The sequence below is a fragment of the Sus scrofa genome, chromosome 2, assembly GCF_054392235.1.
Source record: "Sus scrofa isolate SSC_HxYL_T2T_F1_AM1 chromosome 2, Sscrofa_HxYL_maternal_Yorkshire_Landrace_v2.0, whole genome shotgun sequence".
Taxonomy (NCBI): domain Eukaryota; kingdom Metazoa; phylum Chordata; class Mammalia; order Artiodactyla; family Suidae; genus Sus; species Sus scrofa.
Genome location: NC_139384.1, coordinates 141797257 through 141816411, shown reverse-complemented (window position 1 = coordinate 141816411; position 19155 = coordinate 141797257). Strand labels below are relative to the sequence as shown.

General features: G+C 39.2%; 1 protein-coding gene and 1 long non-coding RNA gene across 2 annotated transcripts in view; both read left to right on the top strand.

Moving 5' to 3' along the window:
* FBN2 (fibrillin 2) overlaps positions 1-19155 on the top strand; it is a 220192-nt gene that overhangs the window by 75102 nt on the left and 125935 nt on the right. The window lies entirely within an intron of this gene.
* LOC146405737 (uncharacterized) lies at positions 11884-17196 on the top strand. The gene is made up of 2 exons (XR_014838750.1): positions 11884-12116; positions 14802-17196. It is a non-coding gene; the product is annotated as an uncharacterized LOC146405737 (long non-coding RNA).

Below are 19155 nucleotides of genomic sequence, written 5' to 3'. Positions count from 1 at the left end.
TCTCTTTCCCCATATAAGATAGACAGTAATTTGTAATCAAATTAATTGATAGGAAAAGTTATTTGCACTAAGGAATCTGCTCTTCATGATGCATTTCGCTTGGAGTAGCTGAAAAATTAGGAGCATGTATGTTAAGAGTTAAAATCTAAAATGTAAATCTGAAGCATTTATGCTTTTATAAATCATTTATGAAGGACATACTGGCCAGGAACCAGGTTAGCAGTGCAGTTTACAGGCTTGACATTTTTGAAGCCCCCAATGTATCTTATGAATGGAAATGTCATACCCAAGAAGCTGAGGCCAGCAAGGGAGAATGAGAGGAGCTAGAGCAGCAGCCAAACAGCACCCAGAGCTAACATTAGAGGCAAAATTAGCACATATTGCTTCCTAGTGTATTTATGAGAAGTTTCCAATCTAAACTGTTAGTTTCTTCCCACAAATGACTTCCGCTATTAATGTGCATGCATTTAAGTAACTTGGGCACTACCTTGACAGTCTTGGTCCACTCACAGCACTGCTTCATAGGGAGTTACTTTTTCTTTTTTTAATTGTTATTTCCCAAATACAATTTTTTTTCTACTGTACAGCATGGTGACCCAGTTACATGTGTACACATTCTATTTTCTCACATTATCATGCTCTGTCATAAGTGACTAGACATAGTTCCCAGGGCTACACAGCAGGATCTCATTTCTAATCCATTCCAAAGGCAATAGTTTGCATCTATTAACCCCAAGCTCTCAATCCATCCCACTCCTACCCCTCCCCCTTGGCAACCACAAGTCTGTTCTCTAAGTCCATGATTTTCTTTTCTGTGGGAAGGTTCATTTGTGCCATATGCTAGATTCCAGATATAAGTGATACCATATGGTATTTGTCTTTCTCTTTCTGACTTACTTTGCTCAGTATGAGAGTCTCTAGTTCCATCCATGTTACTGCAAATGGCATTATCTCGTTCTTTTTTATGGCTGAGTAGTATTCCATTGTGTATATATACCACATCTTCCTAATCCAATCATCTGTTGATGGAAAATTGGGGTTGTTTCCATCTTGGCTATTGTGAATAGTGCTGTAATGAACATGCAGGTGCATGTGTCTTTTTTAAGGAAAGTTTTGTCCAGATATATGCCCAAGAGTGGGGTTGCTGGGTCATAAGGTAGTTCTATGTATAGTTTTCTAAGGTATCACCATACTGTTCTCCATAGTGGTCGTACCAGTTTACATGCCCACCAACAGTGCAGGAGGGTTCCCTTTTCTCCACACCCCCTCCAGTATTTGTTATTTGTGGGCTTACTAATGATGGCCATTCTGACTGGGAGTTACTGAAGTGACATCTCTCCCTTACTTTCAACCTAAACAAAATGGTTTACACGGCAAGCTGCACACATGGGTTTTCCATGAAAGCCTGAGGGAGAAAGAGTTCTTTGAGGCCCAGTGGGGAACATCATTGCAAACACCAGGTCTGTGAAAAATACATATTCCAAAAGAAAACTATGTAACAAAAAGACACCCTTTAGCATCTGATCTAGGTTTTGAATTCAATTTAGGAATATTCAGATGACGTTTTAACTTTTATAACAAAGTTATTTTTTAAGTTTTTGTTTTAGTAACAAGAGGAAAATTGTAGAGAGAAATGTTGGTTTGGTTCATGTATGATTCAGAAAGTTTATCTGGAGAGAGAATAGAGCATAGGGGCCAGTAGTTCAAGGTTTGAGGCCCAAATGCCAGGATCTTTGCTCCAGCTGCACCACCTGGGAACCGTGTGATCTTGAGCAAATTAATGCCTTCTTCTTACTGTAGAGATAATAGTGGTCTTTTCTGCATAAGGTTTTTATGAATATTTTATAAGATAAAGTATTTGGCCCTCTTCCAGTTAAAGAAGGTAGGGATATACAGTGCTGACAATTTCGTTATAAAAGATTCAATAAACCATGTGATTGGAGATTTAAAAAAATAACTGTAAACGTTCTAATATAACATTTTAATTATGACTTGTAGTAAAGTTTTGCTGTAAATAAACTCTATTAATCCTAAACAAAACAAAACAAAATTGACTTCCTAGAGCATATTTTTTGCCTCCTCTGGTGAAAAGTATTAACGAACAATGAAATGGACCCAAATCCATCATTACGATGAAAAAACATGGAACTGGGGATTTAAGATTATCCATTAATTCCTTACTGGTCTCAGCCTGTTTTTACTCCCCCGGCCTGAGTTTCACCTAAATTACAGAAATGGACATTTGAGACCCAGAGGACTTGATTTATTTAGCATAACACAATGGTCAGGAAATTGCATTTTTGTGGATTCAGGGAAATTTTCCCAAGTGGTGGGAACCAGTGTTTTCCCCTCAGTGCCACTGTATAGTTAAATCCCTTTTTAAAAAAATATGAAAAAAAGCATGGTAAAGTAATTTACATGATTCTTGCAGTTCAGTTTCTGCTGAAAATGACTGGAAAAAACAAGAGCCTCCAAACACCTTTCTCAGAGACACAAAATTTAGGTATTGGTTAGTGATAGAAAAATCTGTTCTACCCTGGATTGAAAGGATCAGATGAACATTTTGAGCTTTGGCATTAGAAACAAAGGATATTAACTCACATATACTCCCTTATTTCTTCATTTTACTGACTAAATCATTGTTATTCCATAGCGGAACTGGAAAAGCAATAATGCAGATCAAAATAAAATGCTAGTTTTACAGTAGTCTCGATGGATATCTTTACCTTCGACTGAGAAAGAGAGAGAGAAGCTGTCTCACAAATTACCATGGCTCGGTGCCTGAAGGAAATTAGTCTGCTCGAAAGAAACATCCTGCTGTATGTAGTCAGATGAAAGTGCAACAAAATATGAAATATAATACCTTGATCCAAGACTGCATTTCTTGTGAGTGTTGTCAGCTATTGACCTTTTATATATGCTTTATTCACTACCTGGGCATGGAAAAATGTATGCAGGACTGATGTAAATTATTACAGGCTGCTAATTTATTTTAGATGCTTCCTCTTGAGTCAACATAAATAAACAAAGCTGTGATAACGCTGGAGCTGTCTTTCTTTCAGAGTCCCAAGTTAGGAACCTCTGCTTTTCTTAAATGTAATCCTTTCATATGTTCTCACATATACTCTGCCTTTGTTAGATTTTAGGACAATTAATTATATTTAAGGCCAATATGAATAATTTTGAAATTGTTAACTGTAGTCACCTGCTGCACTGGCCTAAAGGTCAAGTAGATTGTTTCTCCAAGCATCTGTTGTTTTACTTACTTCCAGAAGACCACTATTTTAAGCAGCCTCTATTTCAAGGACACAAAATTTTGAATAAACAAAAAGCAAATAAATAAATTTAGTTCTATGATGAGCAAGTTTCAGTGTCATCATACAGATACTAAAAGAGTTACTGTGTTTTTTATGTAAGCTTAGTTTTTCCTGATGGGCTGTGGTTTCCTATTTCACATTAACATGTCTTTTCAGTTTAACTACGAGAACTGTCTGAAGTATATTTTTGTCCCAGTTCAGCAGCAGTATACGCAGGACAAATGCAGGGCTGAGTTTGTACGATCTAGTGTGGCTGAATTCTGGTGAGTGGCAGAAGACAGTGTGAGCAATAGTTACCAACAGCTGTGCACCATCATACTAAATTTAGTAAGGCTTGGTTTAACCATCTATAGCTAATGCTAATCTGAAGCATAAACATATTTTTCAGCTTCAGGTTTCAACTTCCGAATTCTTAGAAATGCTATCAGTAGTATGTGACTATAGATCAAAATTTCCCTTCTCCAGTTTGTAATAGAATACCATAATATCTATCATACAGAAGAAACAGCTTTTCATTTTTTTCTTGTCTGTATCAGAGATTAGAGTGAAGACTGCCTTATCCTGCGGAGTCAGTATTATGTGCTAGTTAATAAAAAAATGAAAAGAGAGGATCATAAAAATGACATATCTTTTAATGTTTGAGTTTACCTTAAAACTTTGTGTTGACCTTCATTTTCTAATCTTCTGTCACAGGGAGTGGGCCTTCTTTTTGAGAGTGGTTTCTCAAATGACCTTATAAACTTTCATTGTCACATAAACCTCACCCAAATGCTTATGATTTTCCAGATTCATTCCTTTAAATCAAAGCAAATTCAAGACACTTCTGAGACACTCTGAGTGCTGAATCCTTCTGATCAGTGGTCGACAAACTTTTTCTGTAAAGAGCCAGATAATAAGTAGCTTTGGGGGTGGAAGTCACTTTGTATTGCAGATATGCAACACTGCCACCCTAGTGCTAGGGCAGCCATTGACATTAAATACATAAATGGATGAATGTGGCTATGTTTCAATAAAACTTTAGTCACAGAGAAAAGCAATAGGCTGCCGTTTGCCAACCCATGTTCTTGATTATCACAGTCCTTGCTATTCTTGCCCTATTACAAATTGTCTCCCCTCTAATCAATTCTAGAGCTATTTCCTTAGTGACTGGCTGGATGATTTTAGGGAGGTCATGGACAGACAAGTTTTAATAGTTATCATCTATTAAAATGTCTAAGGAAAAAATATAACCAATCTGTCAAAACTGTGTGTTTATGAATGATATTCCTGAAAGTATTATTGATTAGAACAAAGTTAATATTACATTTTTTTTATAAAGACTTCATTTCCTTAGCACACTTTCAGGTTCATAGCAAAACTAAGAGGAAGGTACAGAGATGTCCCAGGTACGCCCTGACCCTGCATGTGCATAGCCTCCCCCCTCATCAGTATCCCCCCGCCAGAGTGGCACATTTGTTACACCGATGAACCTGCACTGATGCATCATGATCATCCAAAGTTCGCAGTTTACCTTAGGGTTCGCTCTTGGTGTTGTGCACTTCGTGGATTTGGACAAATGAAAATTAACATATTTACCATTTTGGCATCATACGGTCTATTTTCAGTGCCCTAAAAATTCTTCCATTTAAATTTTCAAAATGAGTATGTGTATAAAAAAAATTAAGTAAAAAGTAATAAAAGTGATTCAAAGTTGTAACATGGTATTAGAGATGTAATTTTTAATGACTGAAATTTGAGAAATGACATTGTAAGATTATTATTATCACTCACGTTTATTATAATTTTTTTTTGTCTTTTTTTTTTTTTGCTATTTCTTGAGCCGCTCCCATGGCATATGGAGGGTCCCAGGCTAGGGGTCTAATTGGAGCTGTAGCCACCGGCCTACGCAAGAGCCACAGCTGCGCGGGATCTGAACCGCATGTGCGACCTACACCACAGCTCATGGCAACGCCGGATTGTTAACCCACTGAGCAAGGGCAGGGATCAGACCTGCAACCCCATGGTTCCTAGTCGGATTCGTTAATCACTGCGCCACGAAGGCAACTCCTATAATTATTATTATTAAAAAGCTTTTTCACTTCCAAAGATATATATTCTCCAAACCAAAACTCAGGACCACCTTATAATTATCATCTCCTAGTCTTCCCACCCTTTCTTATAGTACTGATCTTTACTAGGCTTCTTTGTTGTCACCTAGACTGCAGTTGGAAATCTGATCATCCTTGAAATTAGAAAAGACAGATAATTTCTGTCAGCATCATTATCATCATTCTAGGTCATCTACCTGTGTGACTGTGAATCAGTGTAGCAGTCGAAAAAAAGGGATGTATATGCTATTTCAGTCAGTATCTTATTTTTAAATGTAATTTTTCAAACAAAAATATAAGTGCACTTTTTTCTAAAACTACTGTTATATACTTACACATAAATAGATTCGGTTTTAAGTTGAAGGCATGTAAGAAAATGCTTTCAGTGGTATTGGGAAAAAATGTCAAAGGTGCCTTTCTTGTTTTGTTGGGTTCTAAGCACAAAAGATTTGAAGCCCTTGAAGATATTTTATAATAGAAAACACTTGAAGTTTGCTAAAAAAATTCTCATCCAATACTTTAGTAAAACCATATTGTGAATATTTAGTTGTAGGCTTAGAAAATTAATTCTGCTTAACAAACTCATAGAATATAGCTACTCACAAATTAGATTATCATAATTTTTCCTCCTAAATGGAATATTTTGCCTTAATTTACCATGATAGAAAAAATATTTTTAAAAATTAACTAATAAAGAAAAACAGGAAGTTTAGCATTCTGGCATTTATTTGAAACCTGATTTTACATTTTAAAATATTTCTTGTATGTTTATTTTCCATGTAGCTTCAAGATGGAAAATTATTTTGATGTTTTTTCCCAAGAAGTATAATACTACATTTTATATAAATCTTGTACACAGTTGTGGACACCCTATTTGCAGTGGCTAGTTAATTAAATATTACTACTTCTATCTGGAATCAAGAAAGTATGTGGGAGTTCCCATCGTGGCGCAGTGGTTAACGAATCCGACTAGGAACCATGAGGTTGTGGGTTCGATCCCTGCCCTTGCTCAGTGGGTTGACAATCCGGCGTTGCCGTGAGCTGTGGTGTAGGTCGCAGACGTGGCTCGGATCCTGCGTTGCTGTGGCTCTGGCGTAGGCCGGAGGCTACAGCTCTGATTCGACCCCTAGCCAGGGAACCTCCATATGCCGCGGGAGCGGCCCAAGAAATAGCAAAAAGACAAAAAAAAAAAAAAAAAAAGAAGAAAGTATGTGGATCCCATGAGTAAAATGAATTCTAGAATACATGTCTTTAAGAAGATAGCTAAACTTTCATTGGGTGTTTCTTTTAGGAATATTGCTGTATTATGTATAACTGTTGTCTTTACGGTGTGTGTAACTTGTGAACGATAGGAGTGAGATGAGGGAGGAAAGAAAGGGGAAAGTGGTTGTGCCTTCACTGCTCCATCTCTCACCTCCTGCCTCTATAAAAAATCAAGAGTAGTGAGGATCTTTTTTGGAACGTGTTGCCCATGAACTAGATACGGGAGGGAGAACAAGAGAGGTAGAGCCCAATCCAGATCTGAAGAGCCCCGTTCTGCATTTCCAGAGTGTGACAGTTAAAAGGTAGATGCATTTCCCAGCCGTGGACCCCACACTAAGAAGATGGAATGGTGCTCTTGAAAAGGGCTCCTGCCACACGAGTTTCTTAGGGTGGGTGGCCCCAGCCTGAGGGTGACTGTTGGAAAGCTGGGCTGATGAGAGTGTCACAGTAGTCAGAAGAGGAGGTATCCTGGGAGCAGCAGTGAGAAGTGAGAGACCTCAGCAGGGAGAATTTCCAGAGTATCAGTACAGGTATTAGGCTTTGGAGCCACCATGCCCAAAGGTCATGATTGCCAGAAATGTTCATTCAGACAAATATTTACTGTGTTCCTAGCACACGTCCACACCCTGGGGATAGAGTCGTGAACAAAGAAATAAAAATCTTTTCACTCGGAGTTCCTGTCATGGCTCAGTGGGTTATGAACCCGACTAGTATACATGAGGATACAGGTTCCATCCCCGGGCTCGCTCAGTGGGTTAAGAATCCGGTGTTGCTGTGAGCTGTGGGGTAGGTTGGAAACGTGGCTCGGAACCAGTGTTGCTGCGGCTGTGGAACTGAGCCTGGGAACTTCCAAATGCCGCAGGTGCAGCCATAAAAAGGAAAAAAATAATCCTTTCTCTCATGCAGGTTGCACTATAAAAACAAGTAAAAATCTGCACAGTGCCTGTCGTGTGAAAAAGCCATGAGAAAATCAAAGCGGAATGAGAATGAGGATGTGAAGGAGGTGAGGGAAAACCGTGGCTGTGTGGGGGGCAGAGCCCTGACAGGAATCAGCAAGCGAGGTGCTCTGAAGCAGGGGCATACCTAGGCATGGAGAGGACGTTAGAGAGGCCGGTGTGACTGGAGCAGAGTGGCAAGGAGGACGCTAACAAGTGACAGCTTTAGAGATGCAGTCAGGTGCCAGATTTGGTGGGGCTTAGCAGGCTGAGGTAAGTACTTTGGATTTTCATTCTCTAAGTGGGAGCCAGTGGAGGATTCTTGAGCAGAGAAGTGAAATATTCTGACCTCTATTTTGAAAGATTTGCTCTGGCTGCTGGGTGGTAAAATGATGAAAAGGGAACACACATGGAAGCAGGAAGAGCAATTAAAAAGCTACTGCAGGAGTCTGAGATTGGATGACAGCTTAGACCAGGAGTTTATTGATAAATGTCATGAGACGCTGTTAAATTCCAGGTGTATTTAGCAAGTTGAACCAGCAGAATTTGTTGATGATCACTGGTGAGGTAGGAGAAGAAAAGAATCGAGTAATCCTAAGGGTTTTGGAACAGAAAGGATGAAGTTGCCATTAACTGAGACGGAGAACACCTGTGGGTAGAACGAACTAGCGGGGTGGGGGGAGGGGTGACGAGCTCAGCTTCAGATTAATTTGAATCACCTGTGAGACATTCCTGTAGCCGTTTATAGTTGCAAATACGGGTTAGGTGCCAGGGTAAGGGCAAGATTGGCGATATACCTTTGGGAATCTTCATGGAGTTCCTGTCGTGGCTCAGTGGTTAATGAATCCAACTAGTCCATGAGGGATGCGGGCTGGATCCCTGGCCTCGGTCAGTGGTTAAGGATCCGGCGTTGCCGAGAGCTGTGCTGTAGGTCACAGATGCGGCTCAGATCTGGTGTTGCTGTGGTGTAAGCTGGCAGCTACCGCTCTGATTCGACCCCTAGCCTGGGAACCTCCATATGCTGCGGGGTGGAACTCTAAAAAGACAAAAAATTGGGGAGCCTTCAGCTTGTAGGTGACATTTAAAACCAGGAGAATAGATGAGCTCATGAAGAGAGCATTCTGATAGAGAAAAGTCCAAGGGCTGAGCCCTAGATCACTTTAGTACTTAGAAGCCTAGGCGAGGAGAAAGAATCAGCAAAGGAGACTGAGAAGCAGAAGTCTGTGAGGTCACCTCCCCACCAGCCAAGTAAAAAAATCTTTGTTACCAGGACCTGTCTTCTCTCCTCCCCACTGCAACGTTGAAAGTACTCAGAATAGCTGCTAGTTAAGAGGAAAGAATAGAAAAATAGAAGGAAAAAGGACAGCCATGTCTCCGCCACTGTGGGAGGCTCCAGCTGGAAAGGAGAAGTTTAACTGGATGAACTACGCGGTTGTTGGATTGCATGGACCTTTTGTTCACTGAAAAAGAATAGGAAAACCTAAGGGAGCTGCCTGAGATTGCCTGGGGACAAGAAAGAACTGGTCAGTATATGTGTGACTGAGTCACTTTGCTTACAGCAGAAATTGGCACAATGTTGTAAATCGACAGTACTTTTAAAAAAAACTTTTTTTTTTTTTTTTTTAATTTAAAGAACTGGCCAGGAGTTCCTGTCATGGCTCAGTGGTAACAAACCCGGCTAGTATGCATGAGGATGCAGGTTCGATCCCTGGCCTCATTCAGTGGGTTCAAGATCCGGTGTTGCCGTGAGCTGTGGTGTTGGTCGCAGATGTGGCTCAGATCCTAAGTTGCTGTGGTGTAGGCTAGAGGCTACAGCTCCAATTCGACCCTTAACCTAGGAACTTTCATATGCCATGGGTGTGGCCCTAAAAAGACAAAAACAAAAAACAAAAAAAAACAACAAAAACCAAAAAACCCAAAACAAAAAAAACTGGTAAAAAGAAAATTTACAAAATGGCAGTGGAAGAAAAAAATGGTTGCTTCTGCTTGCACCCCTGTGGGGTGTATCTGTTATCATTTACTTTCTCAGTTTCTGTGAAAACACATCCAACTTCTCGACTTACAGGTTTTTTTGTTTTGTTTTGTTTTTAGGGCCTCATCTGCAGCATATGGAGATTCCCAGGCTAGGGGTCGAATTGGAGCTGTAGCTGCTGGCTTATGCCACAGCAGCAGCAACATCAGATCTGAGCCTCTCCTGCAAACTACCCCACAGCTCAGGGCAACACCGATCCTTAACCCACTGAGTGAAACCAGGGCTCAAACCCGCAACCTCATGGTTACTAGTTAGATACACTTCTGCTGCTCCACAGTGGGAACTCCCTGACTTATGGTTCTAAGTCTGCAGGCAAAAGTTTGACTTTTTCGTAAATCATCAGACAGATTCTGTCAGTAAATAAAAGAGATTCCAACATGAAGGTCTTTCAAAGTTTCAGTGAAGACCCTGAGGTGCTTTAGTGTCCTTGAGAACTGTCCACACCTCCGATTTGACCCCTAGCCTGGAAACTTCCATATGCCATGGGTGCTCTAAAAAGACAAAAAAGGAGAAAAAAAATGGTCAAACGGAAATGTACAAAATGGCAGTGGGGTAAAGCATAAAGCTACTTTTGCTTGCACCCCTGTGGTTTCAAATACCCGTTAGTTACCATATACTTTCTCAGTTTATGTGAAAACACTTCCAACTTCATGACTTAATAGTTCTGAGTCTACAGGCAGAAGTTTGACTTTTGCAAGAAATCATCAGACAGGTTCTGTGGGTAAGTTAAAGAAAAGGAATTCCCAACATAAAGAGATATCAAAGTTTCAGTGAAGACCCCTGAGATGCTCTAGTGTCCTTGAGAACTTCTTATTCTGTCCTGTACCATAAAGCAGTCATTCAGGTTTGTCCTGTGACTGTCTGTGCTCCATCAGCCCGGTTACAAAGTGATCCCAGTGAGGTCCAGTCAATCTTACTGAGTTTTCCCTGTCAGCCCTTTTCAAATTTGCCACTCGCCCAGAGACAGCTAGTGAACGAGTCGTTCCTTGTATGCAACGCCATCACCCCTTGTGAGCAGACCCAAGTGTGTGGTTTCCGGGTTGACTGAACCTTGGGAGTGAGCCCTCTGGACACACACCTGTCCAATCTGGACATGTACACAGGTCTGTGCAGTTCAGTGTAGGTACAGCTACGCATTGAATTTAAACTGGATATATGTGAATGTAACCTGTCAGGTGAATAATAAAAAAAACCAAACCCCTAAAAATACAACTGGAACAATTCAGAGGTTAACATCTTTTTTAAAAAATTGCGTATTTTGTTTCTTAATAACTGAGAGTACCATTTTTGTAGAGTTGATTTCCTTTCAATGGTAATAAGCATAAAAAGCACAGAGGCTAATGAATATATATGATAGTTCGAAAATGAATGTAGAACATATTTTCACTTAATGTCATTTATTTAGAAAATACAAAATAAAATGCCTTGATGCATCATTAAAGTATTGATGAAAGATCAAATTTCTTAAATTAAGGTTCCTACTGCATTATGCCAAAATACATTTAAAAATCATGAGTCTTTTGATTACATCTTAATGTACTGATGTTTAAAAGAAAAATGGGAACAGAATATATTAAATGCTTGTGTCTTTGCCAAATCCAAACGGTTACAGTAAATTTAACTTTGGAATTTCCTGACTTTTGTGTTGTTAAAATTGTAGGTTTTACTCAACATTAAAGGAGAGTTTGAATTTAATTTTCCTATATTAAAATTTTTTAAGATAATTGTGGAAGGGAGAGAGAATTGGAAGATTCTGGAGGACATAGTTTAAACAGCTCATCTCTCAATCGTTACAAGTATTCTTTTACAGAATACAGACTGTACAACACATTTTACAGACTGTCATCTTTTTAAGTTTTCAGTACTTTACAACTTGTAAATAATTTGGTCTTATTTGTCTTGGGCTAACAAAAGGTAACCAAATGTTTCCACCCTGAGTAAGTTTAAAAAGAGAGAGAGAGCGGAATTCCCTTGTGGCATAGCAGGTTAAGGACCTGGTGTTTTCACTGCTGTAGCTTGGGTTGCTGCCCTGGTGTGGGTTCAGTCCCTGGACCAGGAACTTCCACATGCCATGGGTGCAGCAAAAAAAAAAAAGAAAGAAAGAAAGAAAAGAAAAAACCACTGCTGGAAAATAGGAATATATCCCAAGAAATATCAATTCAGGATGCAGACCACAAATTTATTTATTTATTTATTTTAAATATAATGATTTTTCAAATTTTTCTCCATTATAGCTGGTTTCACTATCCCTTTTTTTTTTTTTTTTTTTTTTTTTTGGTCTTTTTGCAATTTCTTGGGCCGCTTCTGCGGCATATGGAGGTTCCCAGGGCTAGGGGTCTAATCGCAGCTATAGCCACTGGCCTACGCCAGAGCCACAGCAGTGCAGGATCCGAGCCGGGTGTGCGACCTACACCACAGCTCATGGCAACGCTGGATCATTAACCCACTGAGCAAGGGCAGGGATCGAACCTGCAACCTCATGGTTCCCAGTCAGATTCGTTAACCACTGCGCCACCACGGGAACTCCCAGACCACAAATTTAAACTCATATTGTTTGACTGTGTTATCAGAAGCTTTTATGTATTTTGAAGTGAAATAGAAAAAGCTTTCCAACTATTGTAGCAATTTTGAAAAGCACTGTGATAGAATTGCCTCTTACTGCCATTACATTCTGCCTGAGTTACTCTACATTAGTGTTTAGAAGGATGCGGTATTGATTTCAGGCCAAAAAGGAACCACACATTACATTGCTACAGCAGTAGAAGAAAATGCACTTATTCTGCCTAGGTGGGCAAAAAAACTCAATTTAAAAATTTCCTTTACTGCCTATTAATGACAATAATTTATTTATTTATTTATTTATTGTCTTTTTGCCATTTCTCGGGCCGCTCCCGCGGCATATGGAGGTTCCCAGGCTAGGGGTCGAATCGGAGCTGTAGCCACTGGCCTACACCAGAGCCACAGCAACGCAGGATCCGAGCTGCGTCTGCAACCTACACCACAGCTCACGGCAACGCCGGATTGTCAACCCACTGAGCAAGGGCAGGGACCGAACCTGCAACCTCATGGTTCCTAGTCAGATTCATTAACCACTGCGCCACGACAGGAACTCCCCAATGACAATAATTTAAATGACCTTCCCTAGATCAATAGCTAGAGAAAAAGGAACAAAGAAGATATATGTAATCATACCATAGTAAAACCCTGAAATAACACAAAAAGACTGATATTACTTAGTAGGCAACAAGCAAGCTTCCATCCTCTGAATGGTGGACATACAGCAGATCCTGGTGTTTTCCGTGCTCCCCCCAAACATATCCTTCCCTTTCCCTTGAGCCACTGCTCTCTCTTTTTCTTGCTTTCACTTACACTTTGGGATTATCTACAGTCATCCTCTACTGTTTTTCTTACTTACTCTAGAACCCCTTTAGGGAATATCCTTGCTAGTCAAGTGAGAATAATTTCCGTCTCTAGGTGGACTTTCCCATCTTTTTTTTTTTTTTTTTTTTTTTTTTTTGTCTTTATAGGGCTGCACCCGTGGCATATGGAGGTTCCAGGCTAGGGTTGAATTGGAGCTGGAACCCCTGGCCTGCTCCATAGCCACAGCAATGCCAGATCCAAGCCACGTCTGTCACCTACACCACAGCTCACAGCAACACCAGGTCCTTAACCCCTTGATCAAGGCCAGGAATCGAATCTGTGTCCTCATGGATACTAGCCAGATTCATTCTGATGAGCCATGATGGGAACTCCTCAATCATATTGTCATTGAGTGTAATTCTCGATTTCCTGGCCATCACGGCCAGCTTCTGGGGAAGGAGTCCAGCAAACCCTTAGGTGCAGCTGAACTCACAGCTTGATAGTTCTATTCCTGGCACCAGATGTTCATCTTGTATTTTGAAACTAGCTGCGTATATTTGTTTTCCCTTTTTCTGTGCTATATATCACTGCTTTGTGTTTGGAGAAGGGGAGTGCTGTAGCATCCTGACTAGAGGTTAAAACATGCATGTTTATTAATGAGCTGCCCAGGTGATTCTTAGGCACCTTAAAGTTTTGTAAAATTGCAGTCCATTTTAAACGTTAGGGAAGACTGAGACCATTTGACATGAATTTATTCAGCCTTATAAACCCTCTATTACTATGTCCGCATTTTCCATTTTCCCTGCCTTGGATCAAGTTTCTTCCCGTCTTTCCAGGGTAAAATGTTCCAGTTCCACGCATACTCTCATCTCCTTTCTAGACTCCTTCTAGCTCTTGCTATTAATTAGTTCATTTTCTAGCTTGAATCTCTTCTCTTGCCTTACACTTCCTCCTTATCTGTAATCAAGGCCGAACCAAACCACACAAAACCTCTCTCCTCCATCTCTTTGATCACCTCTCACTACACCATTTCTTTCTGACTTTCTTCATTGAAGTTTCCTAAAAGCTTAGTCTGTACCAGCAGTCTTAAATTCCTCAACATTTGTTTATTTCTTATCCTTTTGCAAAATTGCCTTTGTTCTCTTGAATCCCTTACAGCATTTACTATTCTTGGTTATCCTGTTTCTTAAGTACGGTTCCTTGGTGTATTAACTAATCCTATTGCTGCTGTAACATATTACTGTAAACTTAGCTGCTTAAAACAGCACAGACTTGTGATCTTGCATTTCTGATGATCAGAAGTTTAAATGGGTCTCACTGGGCTGAAGTCAAGGTTTAATAGGACTGAATTCCTTCTGGAGTGTCTAGAGGAGAATCCATTTTCTTGATGTTTCCCACTCGTAGAAGCTGTCCTCACACCGGGCTTGTGGCCCCCTTTCATCTTCAGATCACTCTGAATCTGACCCTTCCTCTTCCATTTCTAAGCATGCTTGATTACATTGCACCCAAACCAGATAACCCAGGAGAATCTCATTTGAAGATTAACCAATGGATAATCTTAATTGTCCTTTGTCATGTAAACTAACATATACATAGGTTCCCAGGATTAGAACTCGGATATCACTGGGAGTCCATTATACTATTAGTACACTTGACTAATTAAAATTTAAATAGCCTTTCAATAATTCTGGTGGCCTCTCTTTCTTTTTATGCTCACTTGCTTTTCTTCTTTCAGGTGAACGTTATCTCTTTTCTCTTTTTGTTTGTCCTTTTGCCATTTCTTGGGCTGCTCCCGTGGCATGTGGAGGTTCCCAGGCTAGGGGTCTAATTGGAGCTGTAGCTGCTGGCCTATGCTACAGCCACAGCAGTGTGGGATCTGAGCCACGTCTGCAACCTATGCCACAGCTCACGGCAATGCTGGATCCTTAACACTGAGCAGGGCCACGGATTGAACCCGCGTCCTCATGGAAGCTAGTCTCATTCTTTTCCGCTGAGCCACGGCGGGAACTCCCCATTAATTTCTCAATAAAATATATTTTCTTTACTTCACTGGTTTTATTAATATCAGCTCAGTAATGAAGCCTTACTGTCCCTTTCCCTTGTTCCTGCTTTGACTTTAAGGATAGATATTATTTTCATTTATTCTTTCCTCTCTTCATCCTACTCTTATTAACTGGAGCTTAGACCATGTCTGTTCCTGGCCCCATTCTTACCCTAGTGCTGTTCTTCTTTATCAGCCTTGGCACAAATCATTGTCAAAGGTAGTATTCCTTTCCTCCTGCCTAGTGATTCCCTTGCTCCTCATTGCTACAGAGCAGGGGCAAATTCCTTAGAATAGCATTCTGACCTTCTACTTGTATCTTTTACTTCCTATAAATACTCTCAGCTCTTGGAAAACTCTTCATTCCTCATCCATAGTTTTTGTCCCAGAGTTTGTCCCATCTTTTCTGTTTGTTTAATTCTGCCCCATTTTTGGGGTCCTTTATCAATTACTGTGTCCTCTAAGAATTTTTCCCGTTTCTCATGAATTCAGTTGAAACAGCGTATTTTTAAGCTTCCCTGGTGGGATCAATCATATTTTGCCTTGTTTTAAATGTGTCTACTTAAACTTTACATTCATGATGATTAATGATTTTGTGTGACTGATACATGATATGTGACAAATCAAAGGCCTTTAATCAGCAATTACTTAATGAGTTTGTGAATAAATAGTAGAACCCAACTAAAATTTGTTTGATTTGGAGAGAGAAGACTGAGTGTTTTAAAAAATGAATAGCATTTTCATTAATATCTCTTATGAGTGTAGATGCAAACATCCTCAAGAAAGTATCAGTGTACTAAATATAGCCACATATAAACATGATTATACATCATCATCAGTTGGGATTTGTGCTAAGTATGGAAGTTGGTTCAGCATCTGAAAATCAAGTTATATAATATATAAATGGCATCAAGGACAAAAGCCATAAGATCATCTCAGTATTTGAAGAAAAATTATTTGAAAAAAATCTAACACCCTTTCATGATAAAAATGATTGACAAATGGAAGGAAACATCCTCAGCCTGATAAAGGGCATATATAAAAAAACTACAGCTAACACTATACTTACTGCCAGAGGAATCAGTGCCTTCTCTAAGATCAGAAATAAAACAGATGTTCACTCTGACAACCTCTATTCAACATTGTACTGGAGGTTCTAGCCAGGGCAGTTAGGAAAGAAAAGGAAATAAAAGTATCCAGGTTGGAAAGGAAGAAGTAAAAGTGTTTGCAGATGACATTACTTAGTGGATAAGGGATCAACTAAAATGAGTACAGTATCCAATAAAGTGGAGAAGGTGTCCTCTAAAAATCTACTTAGACCCAGTAAATGATTTAGCAAGGTTGATGTTACAGAATATCAACATATTTCCATACATTCACAGTGAGCATTCTGAAAATCAAACTAAGAAAGGCTTTCCATTTAGGAGATAGGACCAAAAGGATAAATGCTTAGGAATAAATTTAGAAAGTGAAAGACATACAAATAAAACTACAAAACCTTGTTGAAAGAATTAAAGAAGATCTAAATAAGTGGAAAGATATCCCATGTTTGTAGATTGGAAGAGTTAATGTTAAGATGGCAGTATTTCTTAAATTGTACTATAGATGCAACACAATCCTTGTTAGAAACCCAGCTGGCTTTTTTTTTTTGGGGGGCGGGGGAGTTGACGGTATGGTCTTAGGGTTCATATGGACATTTATATTCAAATCGTGTTTCATATATGGGACATATATGAAGAACACAACTCAATTATAAAAAAGAAATAATTGAAAACTGGGCAAAGTAATTGAATAGATATTTCTCTAGAGAAGATACGTGAAAGCAATGAGCATGTGAAAATGTGCTCAACATTATCAGTCATTAGGAAAGTGCAAACCAAAAATACAGTGTGCTACCACTGCACATTATTACAATAGAAAAGATAATGGCTTAGCAAGGATGTGGAAAAATTGGAATCCTCAGACATCGTTAATTAATGCAAGCTATTATAGCTGCTTTGGAAAGTAATCTGACAGTTCCCTAATAATTTAAACATAGTTATCATATGACTCAGCAGTTTTACTTCTAGGTGTGTAATTTACCAAGTGAGAGGAAATTGTATCCCTACAGAAAATTGGTGCTCCAATGTTTGTAACAGCTTTGCTCATAATAGCCAGAAAATTGAAAATAATTCAAATATCGATCAACTGATGAATGGATAAAATAAAATGTGGTATATCCACACAGTAGAACATTATTCAGCACTTAAAGGAATGAAGTACTGATATGTGCCACGATATGGTTGAACTTTGAAAACGTGACGCTAAATGAAAAGAAGCCAGTTACAAAAGCCACTTCCTTTATGTGAAATGTCCAGGACAGGCAAATCTGTAGGAACAGACCAGTTATTAGTTATAGATCTGTTAGTTAGAGATTATTGCCTAGGGCTTGCCGGGAGGTCGGGAGAGTGACTGCTAATGGGGTGGAATTACTTTGGCAGAAATCAAAGTGCTCTAAAATTAGACTGTAGTAACGGTTGTACAACCCTGTAAATACCAAAAACTGTTGAACTGTGTACTTGAAGTAGATGAGCTGTATTGCCATGCAGTTACTATATTTCAATAAAGCTGTTTATAAATATGCAATGAAATTCTGAGTACGGTTGATGTATATCATCCTTTAAATATCACAAGAAGGTAAAACAGGCATTAACTTTACAACTTACTTTTGAAAATGCCTGTTGTCCATATAAAAGCTTGACATTTATTGTATTTAAAATTTAGTCATTAATTATCCTAGTTTCAAATAGTGTATTAATAAAAACTGAAAGAATAACAGAAATAGCATTTACTTTTTTCTATACCCAAAAAAAAAAAATTATACAGAATAGGCCAAACACATGTGGAATTGGCATTGATGGAAAGAAAAAAATTCTATGGGCACTTTTTAAAAACAAAATTTCTCATTTTCTTTGTTCTAAGTTCTCTGTAATATAATTATTAGATGGACTGCTTTTATGTATGATATGTACATATTGGAATTGACAGAATTTCTAGGGCAGTGTTCTTAGGATTCTGTGATACCTGAGATCACACTTAGCACTACTTACCCAATTATTCATTATATTCTGCTCAGAATAAGAGTTACAGTAAATGTTGTAAATGTTGATTGACAAATATGAGGTTATATGGTTTGGCAGTCAGAAATATGTCAGATGGTTTTGCTTAGGTCTAGTTTTCTTTTTTATAAAACAAAAACCAAAACCTGTGTTTCTCTTCTTCAGATTACCAAACACTTTCCAGTCCTTCTCTTTCTTTACCCTTCCATGGCATACCTAAAAGTCCCTCCTGGGTGACAGTGTTCCTCAGCCTCCTTCATCATCCTCCTGCTCTTCCTCGAGTCTCCTGTGCTGGTCCCTTCCTTGGACTTTCCCTTCGATGGTGGTGGTTCTCAGAGTTCCCTCTGAAAAACTCAGTTCTTTTCATTTGTGTGTCTTCTTTGGAAATCTCATCTCTTGCTACAACTTCAAAAGCAATCTACAAAATTGGTGATAAACCACAAAAGTACATCTTTACCCCTTACTTTTTTTATGGGGTTTCAAATTTTTGCTGCTTCGTTGGAATTTCTGCCTGTTTCTCTCAAACAATTCATGTTGAAAATGTCCCAAATGCAACTGAACCTCAAAATGTGTTCCTCCCTCTGTGTCCCATTTTCTGTTATTAGCCCTACCATTAGCTCCCTTCTTAATCAAAGATAGAAGTCTGAAATACTCACCTGGTGGCAAAGTCTTGCTGATTTCTCCTTCTAGACTCTCTTGACTATGGGTCCTCTCTCATATACAGCTTACGTCAGGCTTTCAGCACCTATGGCTGGACTGTTTATTGTCTGTCCTCATTAAACGCAAGGATTGTCTTTCTAAAATATTGATTTACTTATGTAACATTCTTGTTTAACTTAAACCTCTTCATAAACACCATCAATAACTTCAGGAAAAAAAAACCCAAAGTTCTAGGGAAGACTCTCAGTATTCAAAACATGGCTAACGAGCTAAGCTTATCTTCATCAGTGTCCCAGCCATTCTGGGACCCTTTCCATTCTTCCACTGTGCCGTATTTTCAGATACATTCACCCGTGCTGTCT